Source organism: Phyllobates terribilis, unplaced genomic scaffold (assembly GCF_046119375.1).
Source record: "Phyllobates terribilis strain yellow unplaced genomic scaffold, ASM4611937v1 Scaffold_8__6_contigs__length_399053987, whole genome shotgun sequence".
Lineage (NCBI taxonomy): Eukaryota > Metazoa > Chordata > Amphibia > Anura > Dendrobatidae > Phyllobates > Phyllobates terribilis.
The window spans coordinates 154,444,879-154,455,601 of NW_027362768.1; positions in this window are offsets into that span (position 1 = coordinate 154,444,879).

Genomic DNA, 10,723 nt, shown 5'->3' on the forward strand with positions numbered 1-10,723 from the left:
ACCCTGAAGGCAAACCACGTGAAGGGTCAGGGAACCCAAGGCCAAGGGTCTCCCAACAGAAGGCCCGAGGGAGCTGGACCTAGGTGGATCCCTGGTGGGGACGGCCAGAAGACAGGACAGGAAGGAGGGCTCAGGGTCACGCTCCGGACTTGCTTGGGGGTTGGCTGAGTCCAGGACCTGGTGGATGCAGCACGGCTCGGGTGGTCACTTGAAGCTGGAGTGACCGAAACATCAGCAGTAAGTAAATACCCTAAACTGCACAACCCGACTCTGTCTTTAATTACCATCTATGCTGCACCACCACAACCCCCATCCTCTGCACCTGACCCCCTGAGGCTATACCCCACCCGTTGGGGGTTATACTATCAAAAGCTGCACCAACACCATCAGCCTCAGCGGACCCTGCTGCAGCGGCGGCCGTAGTGACCGCAATACAACGGGTGGCGTAGTCGACATAAAGAACTTTGTAACATCTGTAGGACTGCCACATACACTGAGCTTGACACCCTGGGCACGGACCGGGTCACAGCCACTCGGAGACTACAACCCCCATCTGATCCGGCTCCGGGTATTCCCCTAAAGAATATGGCCCAGGGGGTGCGTCACAGACACAGTGACTCCTCTGTCTCACAGACACAGTGACTCTCCTGCCTCACAGACACAGTGACTCTCCTGTCTCACAGACACAGTGACTCTCCTGCCTCACAGACAGTGACTCTCCTGTCTCACAGACACAGTGACTCTCCTGCCTCACAGACACAGTGACTCTCCTGCCTCACAGACACAGTGACTCTCCTGCCTCGCAGACACGGTGACTCTCCTGCCTCACAGACACGGTGACTCTCCTGCTTCACGGTCAAAGTGACTCTCCTGCCTCACAGACACAGTGACTCTCCTGCCTCGCAGACACGGTGACTCTCCTGCCTCACAGACACAGTGACTCTCCTGCCTCACAGACACAGTGACTCTCCTGCCTCACAGACACAGTGACTCTCCTGCCTCACAGACAGTGACTCTCCTGTCTCACAGACACAGTGACTCTCCTGTGTCACAAACACAGTGACGCTCCTGCCTCACGAACACAGTGACTCTCCTGCCTCACTGACACAGTGACTCTCCTGCTTCACGGACAAAGTGACTCTCCTGCCTCACTGACACAGTGACTGTCCTGCCTCACAGACACAGTGACTCCTCTGTCTCACAGACACAGTGACTCTCCTGCCTCACAGACACAGTGACTCTCCTGCCTCACAAACACAGTGTCTCTCACACCTCATGGACACAGTGACTCTCCTGCCTCATGGACACCGTGACTCTCCTGTCTCACGGACACAGTGACTCTCCTGCCTCACGGATACAGTGACTCTCCTGCCTCACAAACACAGTGTCTCTCCTGCCTCAAAGACACAGTTACTCTCCTAGCTCTCACCCTATTAATTCAATCTGTATTATTCTCTTTTACTCACATACTATTGTTCTACTCTTTTGTGCTGTCACACACTGTCTGTACAGTCTCGTTGGTGTTTTATGGCTTTATCTCCCTATCTCTATTGTTGAGCTGTAATGTCATCTCACAATCCAGATTCTCCACAAAATGACTGCTGCATTTCATGTTGCTGGTTTTATGCAGGCTATGATTGGCATCTTGTTCAGATTCACAGGCATTAGTGAATTGATGAAAACTTAACTAAAATTGTACTTTTGTTAATCTCTAGTGCACATACTTTAGCCGCGATTTCAGTAAGGTGACCAGGCAGCATTGTAACACTATTTACCTGCAGATTAACCCCATATCTGCAGGTAAACATCGTTTTCCGAGGTGACAGACCCATCTATTGGTTTTCACCAAGACGTCCATCTTTTTGGTGGGAGAACTAGAAATGTCTGCAGCTCTATTCCTCCCATGGAATATGATAGAATCTGCAACACAGATGTGAATGCAGCTCAGCACCACCGGGACTGTTGAATTAAATGTACACCTTTATTTATTACATAGTCAACTGATGTCGTCCTTCTCTAATTCTTGCCGCAACTGTGATAGTAATCTAACATTTATTGCCAAAAATACAGTTCTCTAAAAACCTAAGGTCACCAAAATGTTACAGAATGTTATTTTACTCGAGACTTCTGAACATTCCATAAAGTAAAAGATTATTTCTACGCACAATGTAACGTGTGAATCCATTTATATGTCTAAAACTAGTTACAGCTGCTGAGTAACTGATCTCTTCAGAATTCTGCTCCTTGTTTTTGTGAATCACTTAATACAAGTTATTTTCATATAGTTCTTGAAAATGTGAATTAAGTTCAGGGCCAGGACAAGGAGAGGGCAAAAAAAAACCACAGTGATTTCATTTTCCAGAATTTACAGTGTAAGGTTCTGTGCAGACTGCGCTTGAGCCCTACATTCCTGGTAAAAGCTCTCAACGTTAAATGTATCTACAGGGCTCAATTTACCCATCAGGAGCCAAAAGAGGGTCCTACTGTTTTTTCCAACTTTATGTATAGGAAAGCACATAGGAGCCTTCAATTTGGCTATACAGAAATGATGGGCCCGATTCATCATTGGATTTCCGCCAGTTTTTTGGCATGAATACGCCACAATTAGTGACTTTTTGCTTTCTGACAAATTCATGCAACAATTTGCGCCTTTTTTTCAAAAATATCTTTTGTGGTTTTATTTTCTATTTTTTTACATCAAAGTGGCTTTCCCAGATGTTTAAGGCCACGTTCTCACAATGAGCTTTTGATGGTTTCTGCACCTATTAGGTTACTTACATTTTTTTCATAGCGTTTTTGAGTGCTTTTGTTTACATTTGTTTTTATTGCTGCCATTTTTGTCTCTTTTTGATATGACATATTTTAAACAAAGCAGCTTTGTTTTTGATACTTCCTAGTATTTGGCTTTGATAAAACTTTATTGGCATAGTCATGTGTGGCTTAATTGCATTTTTGATGCTTTTCCGCATGTGCGTTTTTTACCTGTGGATTTTCTGCATTTAATGCAAGTCTATGGGGAAAATACAGTGGTGGCCAAAAGTATTGGCACCCCTGCAATTCTGTCAGATAATACTCAGCTTCTTCCTGAAAATGATTGCAATCACAAATTCTTTGGTATTATTATCTTCATTTAATTTGTCTTCAATGAAAAAAACACAACAAGAATTGTCCTAAAGCCAAATTGGATATAATTCCACACCAAACCTAAAAAAGGGGGTGGACAAAAGTATTGGCACCCTTTGAAAAATCATGTGATGCTTCTCTAATTTGTGTAATTAACAGCACCTGTAACTTACCTGTGGCACCTAACAGGTGTTGGCAATAACTAAATCACACTTGCAGCCAGTTAACATGGATTAAAGTTGACTCAACCTCTATCCTGTGTCCTTGTGTGTACCACATTGAGCATGGAGAAAAGAAAGAAGACCAAAGAACTGTCTGAGGACTTCAGAAACCAAATTGTGAGGAAGCATGAGCAATCTCAAGGCTACAAGTCCATCTCCAAAGACCTGAATGTTCCTGTGTCTTCCGTGCACAGTGTCATCAAGAAGTTTAAAGCCCATGGCACTGTGGCTAACCTCCCTAGATGTGGACGGAAAACAAAAATTGCCGAGAGATTTCAACGCAAGATTGTGCGGATGGTGGATAAAGAACCTCGACTAACATCCAAACAAGTTCAAGCTGCCCTGCAGTCCGAGGGTACAACAGTGTCAACCCGTACTATCCGTCGGCGTCTGAACGAAAAGGGACTGTATGGTAGGATACCCAGGAAGACCCCACTTCTTACCCAGAGACATAAAAAAGCCAGGCTGGAGTTTGCCAAAACTTACCTGAGAAAGCCTAAAATGTTTTGGAAGAATGTTCTCTGGTCAGATGAGACAAAAGTAGAGCTTTTTGGGAAAAAGCATCAACATAGAGTGTACAGGAAATAAAAAGAGGTATTCAAAGAAAAGAACACGGTCCCTACAGTCAAACATGGCGGAGGTTCCCTGATGTTTTGGGGTTGCTTTGCTGCCTCTGGCACTGGACTGCTTGACCGTGTGCATGGCATTATGAAGTCTGAAGACTACCAACAAATTTTGCAGCATAATGTAGGGCCCAGTGTGAGAAAGCTGGGTCTCCCTCAGAGGTCATGGGTCTTCCAGCAGGACAATGACCCAAAACACACTTCCAAAAGCACTATAAAATGGTTTGAGAGAAAGCACTGGAGACTTCTAAGGTGGCCAGCAATGAGTCCAGACCTGAATCCCATAGAACACCTGTGGAGAGATCTCAAAATGGCAGTTTGGAGAAGGCACCCTTCAAATATCAGGGACCTGGAGCAGTTTGCCAAAGAAGAATGGTCTACAATTCCAGCAGAGCATTGTAAGAAACTCGTTGATGGTTACCGGAAGCGGTTGTTCGCAGTTATTTTGGCTAAAGGTTGTGCAACCAAGTATTAGGCTGAGGGTGCCAATACTTTTGTCTGGCCCATTTTTGGAGTTTTGCGTGAAATGATCAATGATTTAATTTTTGCTTCATTCTCTTTTGTGTTTTTTCCTTGCAAGCAAATTAAATGAAGAGAATAATGCCAAAGAATTTGTGATTGCAATCATTTTCAAGAAGAAACTCAGTATTATCTGACAGAATTGCAGGGGTGCCAATACTTTTGGCCACCACTGTATGTACATAAAGCTCAAAAGAAATTAACATGTTGTGGATTTGAAGCACTCAGTTTACTCTGAGTTAAAAAAAAACTCTATAAAACCCATCCACTTTGCTGGAACTGTAAGTGCCTGTATTTTTGACGCAGCAAAAATGCACTGCATCAAAAACTCCCCAAAAACTCATTGTGGACATACAGCCAAAAACAGATTCATGAAATGCAACTGTTTTATAAAAAATTACATTTGATGCAACTCTACTCCAGTCTCCACTGGACTTATTTTATGTCAGTCAGTTATTTTAGCGCATTTTTTGTGAAATATACATAGTTTATACATAGTTTATAAGGCCGAAAAAAGACAAGCGTCCATCCAGTTCAGCCTATTTCTTGTGCACTGCAGCTATTCCGCAGCGTTGATCCAGGGGAAGGCAACAAAAAAACATGCGGTATAGGCCAATTTACATCATTGAGGAAAAATTCACTTACCGACACCAATCTGGCAGTCAGATTAAATCCCTGGATTAATTAACTATCACTAAGCATAAGATGTAATTTTATTGTTCTCAATGTGATTTTTTTCTGCTAAAATGTTGCGAAAACAGAAACAAAAAAGACAATTTTGGGGCTCATGAATCGCGTCTCCCATTTTGATAAATTTAGTGCAAAAATATGTTTGCTGTCTTATTCCTCCGATGTGGTAAGAAATCGTTCCCAGCATGTGGTAAAGCAGGTATTGCACCGCCTTAGGCTAGGTTCCCACGATGAGTTTTTGGAGAGTTTTCTACGTTGCGTATTTTCGAAAAAATGCAAGTAACTTATTTTACTTAATGGGGGCAGAAATGGTGCAGAAAATCTGCAACATCAAAAACTCATCAAAAGTTCATCGTGGGAACGTAGTGTTAGACATCAGTGGTGAAATGTCCTGTGTGTGTAATAATAACAAATAAACGTAAAATATATTAAACGTAACCGTGCGCATGTTCTGTATAACAGGGGTATACGTCTTTAAAAGAATTTCTTCTGATGGGTCCATGTGCTATAATGTCCCAAACTTTACTTGTCAAAATTCTAGACATGTGTAACAACACGACCGGCAAACAGAGAGGCGTCAGTGCAGATGAGCAAAGAAAAGAGGCCGTAAAAAATAAAATGTTCTTAGAGGAAATAATCCAATGTCAGAGGTATCTAACTACGGCTTACTCCCCTCTCCCCCGTACAATCTCTGCTGAGCATGCATTTGTATGTTAGGGTCGGGTCAGGTGTCTAATGGCCAAAATAATCGTTCAGCTAAAGATATTTAATAAATGGGTGAAAAATGCAAATAAAAACATTGCAAAAACGTACAAATTCTACACCGCCACTCTGGTTTATGGTAGAGGAAAAAAATGTAATATATGAACATACCCTCATTTTTAACACAAATGGAACATACTATTAAAAAAAAGAATTAAAAAATAAGGATAGAAATGTTTTGTTTTTTTTTCAATTCCATCCTACTTGGATTGTTGTATTGTTTGTCAGCACATTATATCATATAATGAGTGGTGTCATTCACAACTATAATTCCTCCATCAATAAAATAAGCTCTCATACGGCTATATCGACTGAAAAATACAAAAGTTCTCGCTCTTGAAAGGAGAGGAAGGAAACAAAGTAGAGAAAATCTAAAAATTTCTGCATGTCCAAGGGAAAAAGGAAAGATCAATTTGGAGGGGTTATGCCAAGCGATGGGCCTACTTGCGTGTTGCGTTGGCATGCAGGGGAATGGGGTTTGAGTCCATCCAAGTGCATGGAGTTTATATTTTGTCGCCATATTTCTGCGGGTTTCCTCTAGTTTATACACAAATTGCCCATATTTAATTTACCAAAGGAGAATTGCATGGCCTATAAGTCTCTTCACTCCTAAGACCTCATATATTCCTAAACTAGGTTCATTTAAAATTTGTATTGTGAGCCCCAATGTTGACCCGGACCAATACGGGTGATGACCAGCACTGCGAAATGTAATGGAGCCATTCATTTCCAAGTTGAGCATTGCATGGCCTATAAGTCTCTTTACTCTGTCATGCCAGGCATGTCACTCTTCACAAGGAGAGACCTTACGCCTCAGACCTCATATATTGCTAGAATACATTAATTTAGAATTTATATTGTGAGCCCCAATGTTGACTTGAATCAATACGGGTGATGACCAGCGCTGCAGAATATATTGTAGCCATTAGTTTCCCAGATGAGCATTGCATGGCCTATAAGTCTCTTTACTCTCTCATGCCAGGCATGTCACTCTTCACAAGGTGAGACCTTATGCCTCAGAACTCATATATTCCTAAAATAGGTTAATTTAGAATTTATATTGTGAGTCCCAATGTTGAGTGGAATCAATGCGGATGATGACCAGCGCTGCGGAATATATTGGAGACGTATAATTAAAAAATAATAATAATTTATGATAACATCATAGACACACACTAAGGGTATGTTCACACCTAGTTTTCTATATGTTTTTTTTTTCTACAGGATAAATACAGGCTCTGGCCAAAGAAAACACACTATGTGCGTTTTTGGTACTAAGCCATTTTTATCTCAATAGGGAAAAATTTTAGTAAAAATACAGAAAATAACGACAATGTTGAATTTAAAAAAACTGCACGGAAAAAATGCACCATAAAAATGAGATTTGAGAAATTTCATTAATTTTGTTGTTACTAGACTTTGCACATGTAAAAAAAAATGCATTAAAAACGCCTCGTATGAACAAGCCTCAAAATATATTCATTATTTGCCAGACATCAATTAATCTAAGAAAACTTTTTTTCTAGAATCCGATGCTGGATTTTTTAGCTAGGTGAGGTCAGCTAGAAAAAGTATTTTCAAGCCCAGCGAACTGCCCTCCCCTGGAGATTGACATCTCATGTGCCAAATGCCTGGGAAGACTATTAATGTTCTCTTATAAATGAAGCAGCATGGTACTAAATAGCATGAAATAAAACTGTTGTAGGATATTAAATGATCTGTGTAATCCCACAAGGCCGGCCATTTCCAGGATGAGCAGAGCTGCCTCTCAAATTACTAAGGGCAAAAGTTCTTTCTGGAGAAAAAAAAAAAAGAAAATAACCCTTTTAGTGCTGGGGTAATTTTTTTTTTTCTTAGAAAAGTTTTCACAATTAAACCATTTGCGGATCTTGTCGTTCGGATTCAATAACACAGAACTTTCTTCACTTTAGATGTCATTTCATTCTAGTAAATAAAAAAAAAATAAGACTTAAAAGGCATTTACATGCTTGCAAACAATTTTTGTCCTGATCTCATGCATATAAAATAAAAATAAAGTAATTTTTCAAATAGTTTTGGTTACAAATATTGGAACGTTTTGTGTATTCAGCTCCTATGCCTCAATATGCGTCTTCAATAGAGCTGAGTGAACCCGCCGAACGAGGACTTCTCCCGGAATTCCGTTGCAATGTTCGCAGTTCTGGGGAGAGAGAGAGAATATTTTCCAGCTCAAAAGTTCGGGTCCCCATTGTTTTCAAAGGGGTTCGGGTTCTGGTTCAAGTTCATGTACGGTTCTGGTACCTGAACCAAACTTTGGAATAAAGTTCAGGTTGGGTTCCAGAACTCGAACTTCCACAGGTCCGCTCATCCCTAGTCTTCAGGGCTACAAAAACCCCTGTGTAGTCTGGTCCTGAAGTTATACTCTGTGTAGTGCTTCCTGGAAAGCAATAAAAAGTAGACAGATGGAAGGAAACATGACTGTAGGATGCCCACTGCCAACGATTCCATGACCTTCCATGCACGGATTTTATTGGCTTGTCTGCATGTCAATCATTACACGATAATGGGCTTGTTCTGGTGTTGTATTCGTATTGGTTATCTGACGGTGCGATGGGTTTAGATAGTTTGGCAATCCTGCACTATAGTTATGACATCCCTGAAGAAGATGCCTATGCTGCGAAACATTCAGCATGTATTACCATTGTGCTTGAATTGCAAGAGGATCTGTCACCAAATTTCACAATATAAACTTAATACAATATTAAATAAATCTTTTAGACATGTAAAAAAAAATCCATGACAGAATGACTGTATAATTCTGATATCATGCTGAGCATTTTATGAGACCAGCTAAAGAGTGGGAGAACTCATCCAAGGGTATTCACTCAGTCATCACTTACCCAGCCTGAATGACAGCTGCAGTTTATACTGAGTAGAGTGAGACCATTCTCAACAGCAGCAGGGAGGATGAACATTGAAGAGCTGACAATCAGGCACTGGGGATTCTCAGAAGAAATGTCATCAAATCAGAAGTAAAAAAAAATAAAATAAAGCAGTTAGAGCATAAAGGAAACAATGTGAACTTTTTAATTAAAGAAGCACTCCTATCAAATTTTTTATCCTCTTAATATATTGCAGTGATCATATTATATAGCACTGTGTATGTCACAGGTTTACTGCGACAGAGAGGGGCCAGAAGACTGCGGCGTCTGATTTCACATACTCCTGCACTGATCAGAAGCACTTCCACTTCATATTAAACGGTGCAGGTTTCTGTTAGCAGTGCAGGGGTTAATCTGTTCAGCCTGGAGTCTCTGAAGCTTCCCAGCTTGGATGATCTCAGCTGTTCAGTATTGGCCACTCCCCTCTTCTATATATACTGGCCTCTGGCAATCTGTATTGCCAGTTTTAAGTCTTTTACTGTCTGGTGAGGAATTGAGGAGTCGGTTGTGGGTAGAGGTGTTTGGAGTGTTTATCTTTGACTGTTGCTAGGTGTTTCGTCTGTGTGCAAATCCTCATCCTCTCCTATTTAGTTTCCCTTCCTTTTCTCCCCGGTGTTCCTCTCTGTTGTCTGTGAGTGCATGTTTGTATGATAGTGTGTCACCCTGACCTGGATGCCACAAGTGTAATAAAGCTGTGGCTGAGAGCAAGGGGGAGGTTCTCTGGTTAGGGGAACATTAGCATGCAATGCCTCCTGTCTCAGGCCAGTAGGGGGAGCAGGCTGCCCCTATAAAAGCTGGTACTGAGGGCAGGGTTAGAGAGAACTGGATTGCCTGTCTCAGCTTTGAGACGTGTCCCAGAGTGGAGCAGGGACAGAAAGTTGTGTTGCACCTAAGAGGAAGTGTGGCAGTAGGAGAGAGCCACAAGCCAGAGACAAGAGGCGAGGAGAGCCTGTCTTGGCAGAGAAAAGACTTCATTTTACCAGACTTTGGTGTCTGAGGCTGGAAGGATTCTACATCCCCCAGCAGAGAACCAGTTCGCAAGGGACTGTACATTCCTTGGCCTAAGAAGCCTGGAGGCCCTGCCACAACCGAAGGGACCAGTGAAGCCGTACAAGGCTGGGAGCAGAAAGGAACCCACGTCGCAGGCCATACAGGCGAGAAAGCACGGAAGCTCGGAAACGTGGGCTGTTACTCTATAAGGAGGGGATAGCCAGAAGGAGCGCAGAAAGCACGGTAGGCCTACACCCTCACCCTGACCAGGGTCAATTTCCCCGTTGCTCTCAGACATCCAGGTCCCCTCCTAGCCGGGACTGTTTGTGGGTCAGTTTACCTGTTTAAGTAAAGACCCTGGACTGCAACCTGTTGTCTGTGTGCTCCTTGCTCCTCCAGCACTACCAGCACTGGAACTCCCACTACCATCACTCCCACCATCCACTATACTGCCCTGGGGCCGCACTCTTCCCGTGGGGAGTCACACTACCCTAGCTGCACACCTCATCAGCCCCAGCGGTCTGCATGCAGCGGCGGTTCCTAATAACCGCAATCCACGGGTGGCGTAGTCGGACATAATTAATAATCAATATAACGGACTACCATTGGCCTGACCACCCTGAGCCACGGAACCGGGTTGCCACTACTACTCCCATCGCTCCCTATTGCCCGGATCCGAGTGCCCCACAGCCCAGGGGGCGAGTCAATAGGTATTTTCATTTATCCCTATACGTCCTTCCTTGCTTGTGTATATTCATACACTATTCCTCCCCACTTCCCTGGGTGGGAGAGGGGGACAGTTATAGGGCTGATTCAAGAGTTCAGCAAGGTACGTGGCCCCAGCATCTTCACCATCAGAAGTAATCTGGGGAGC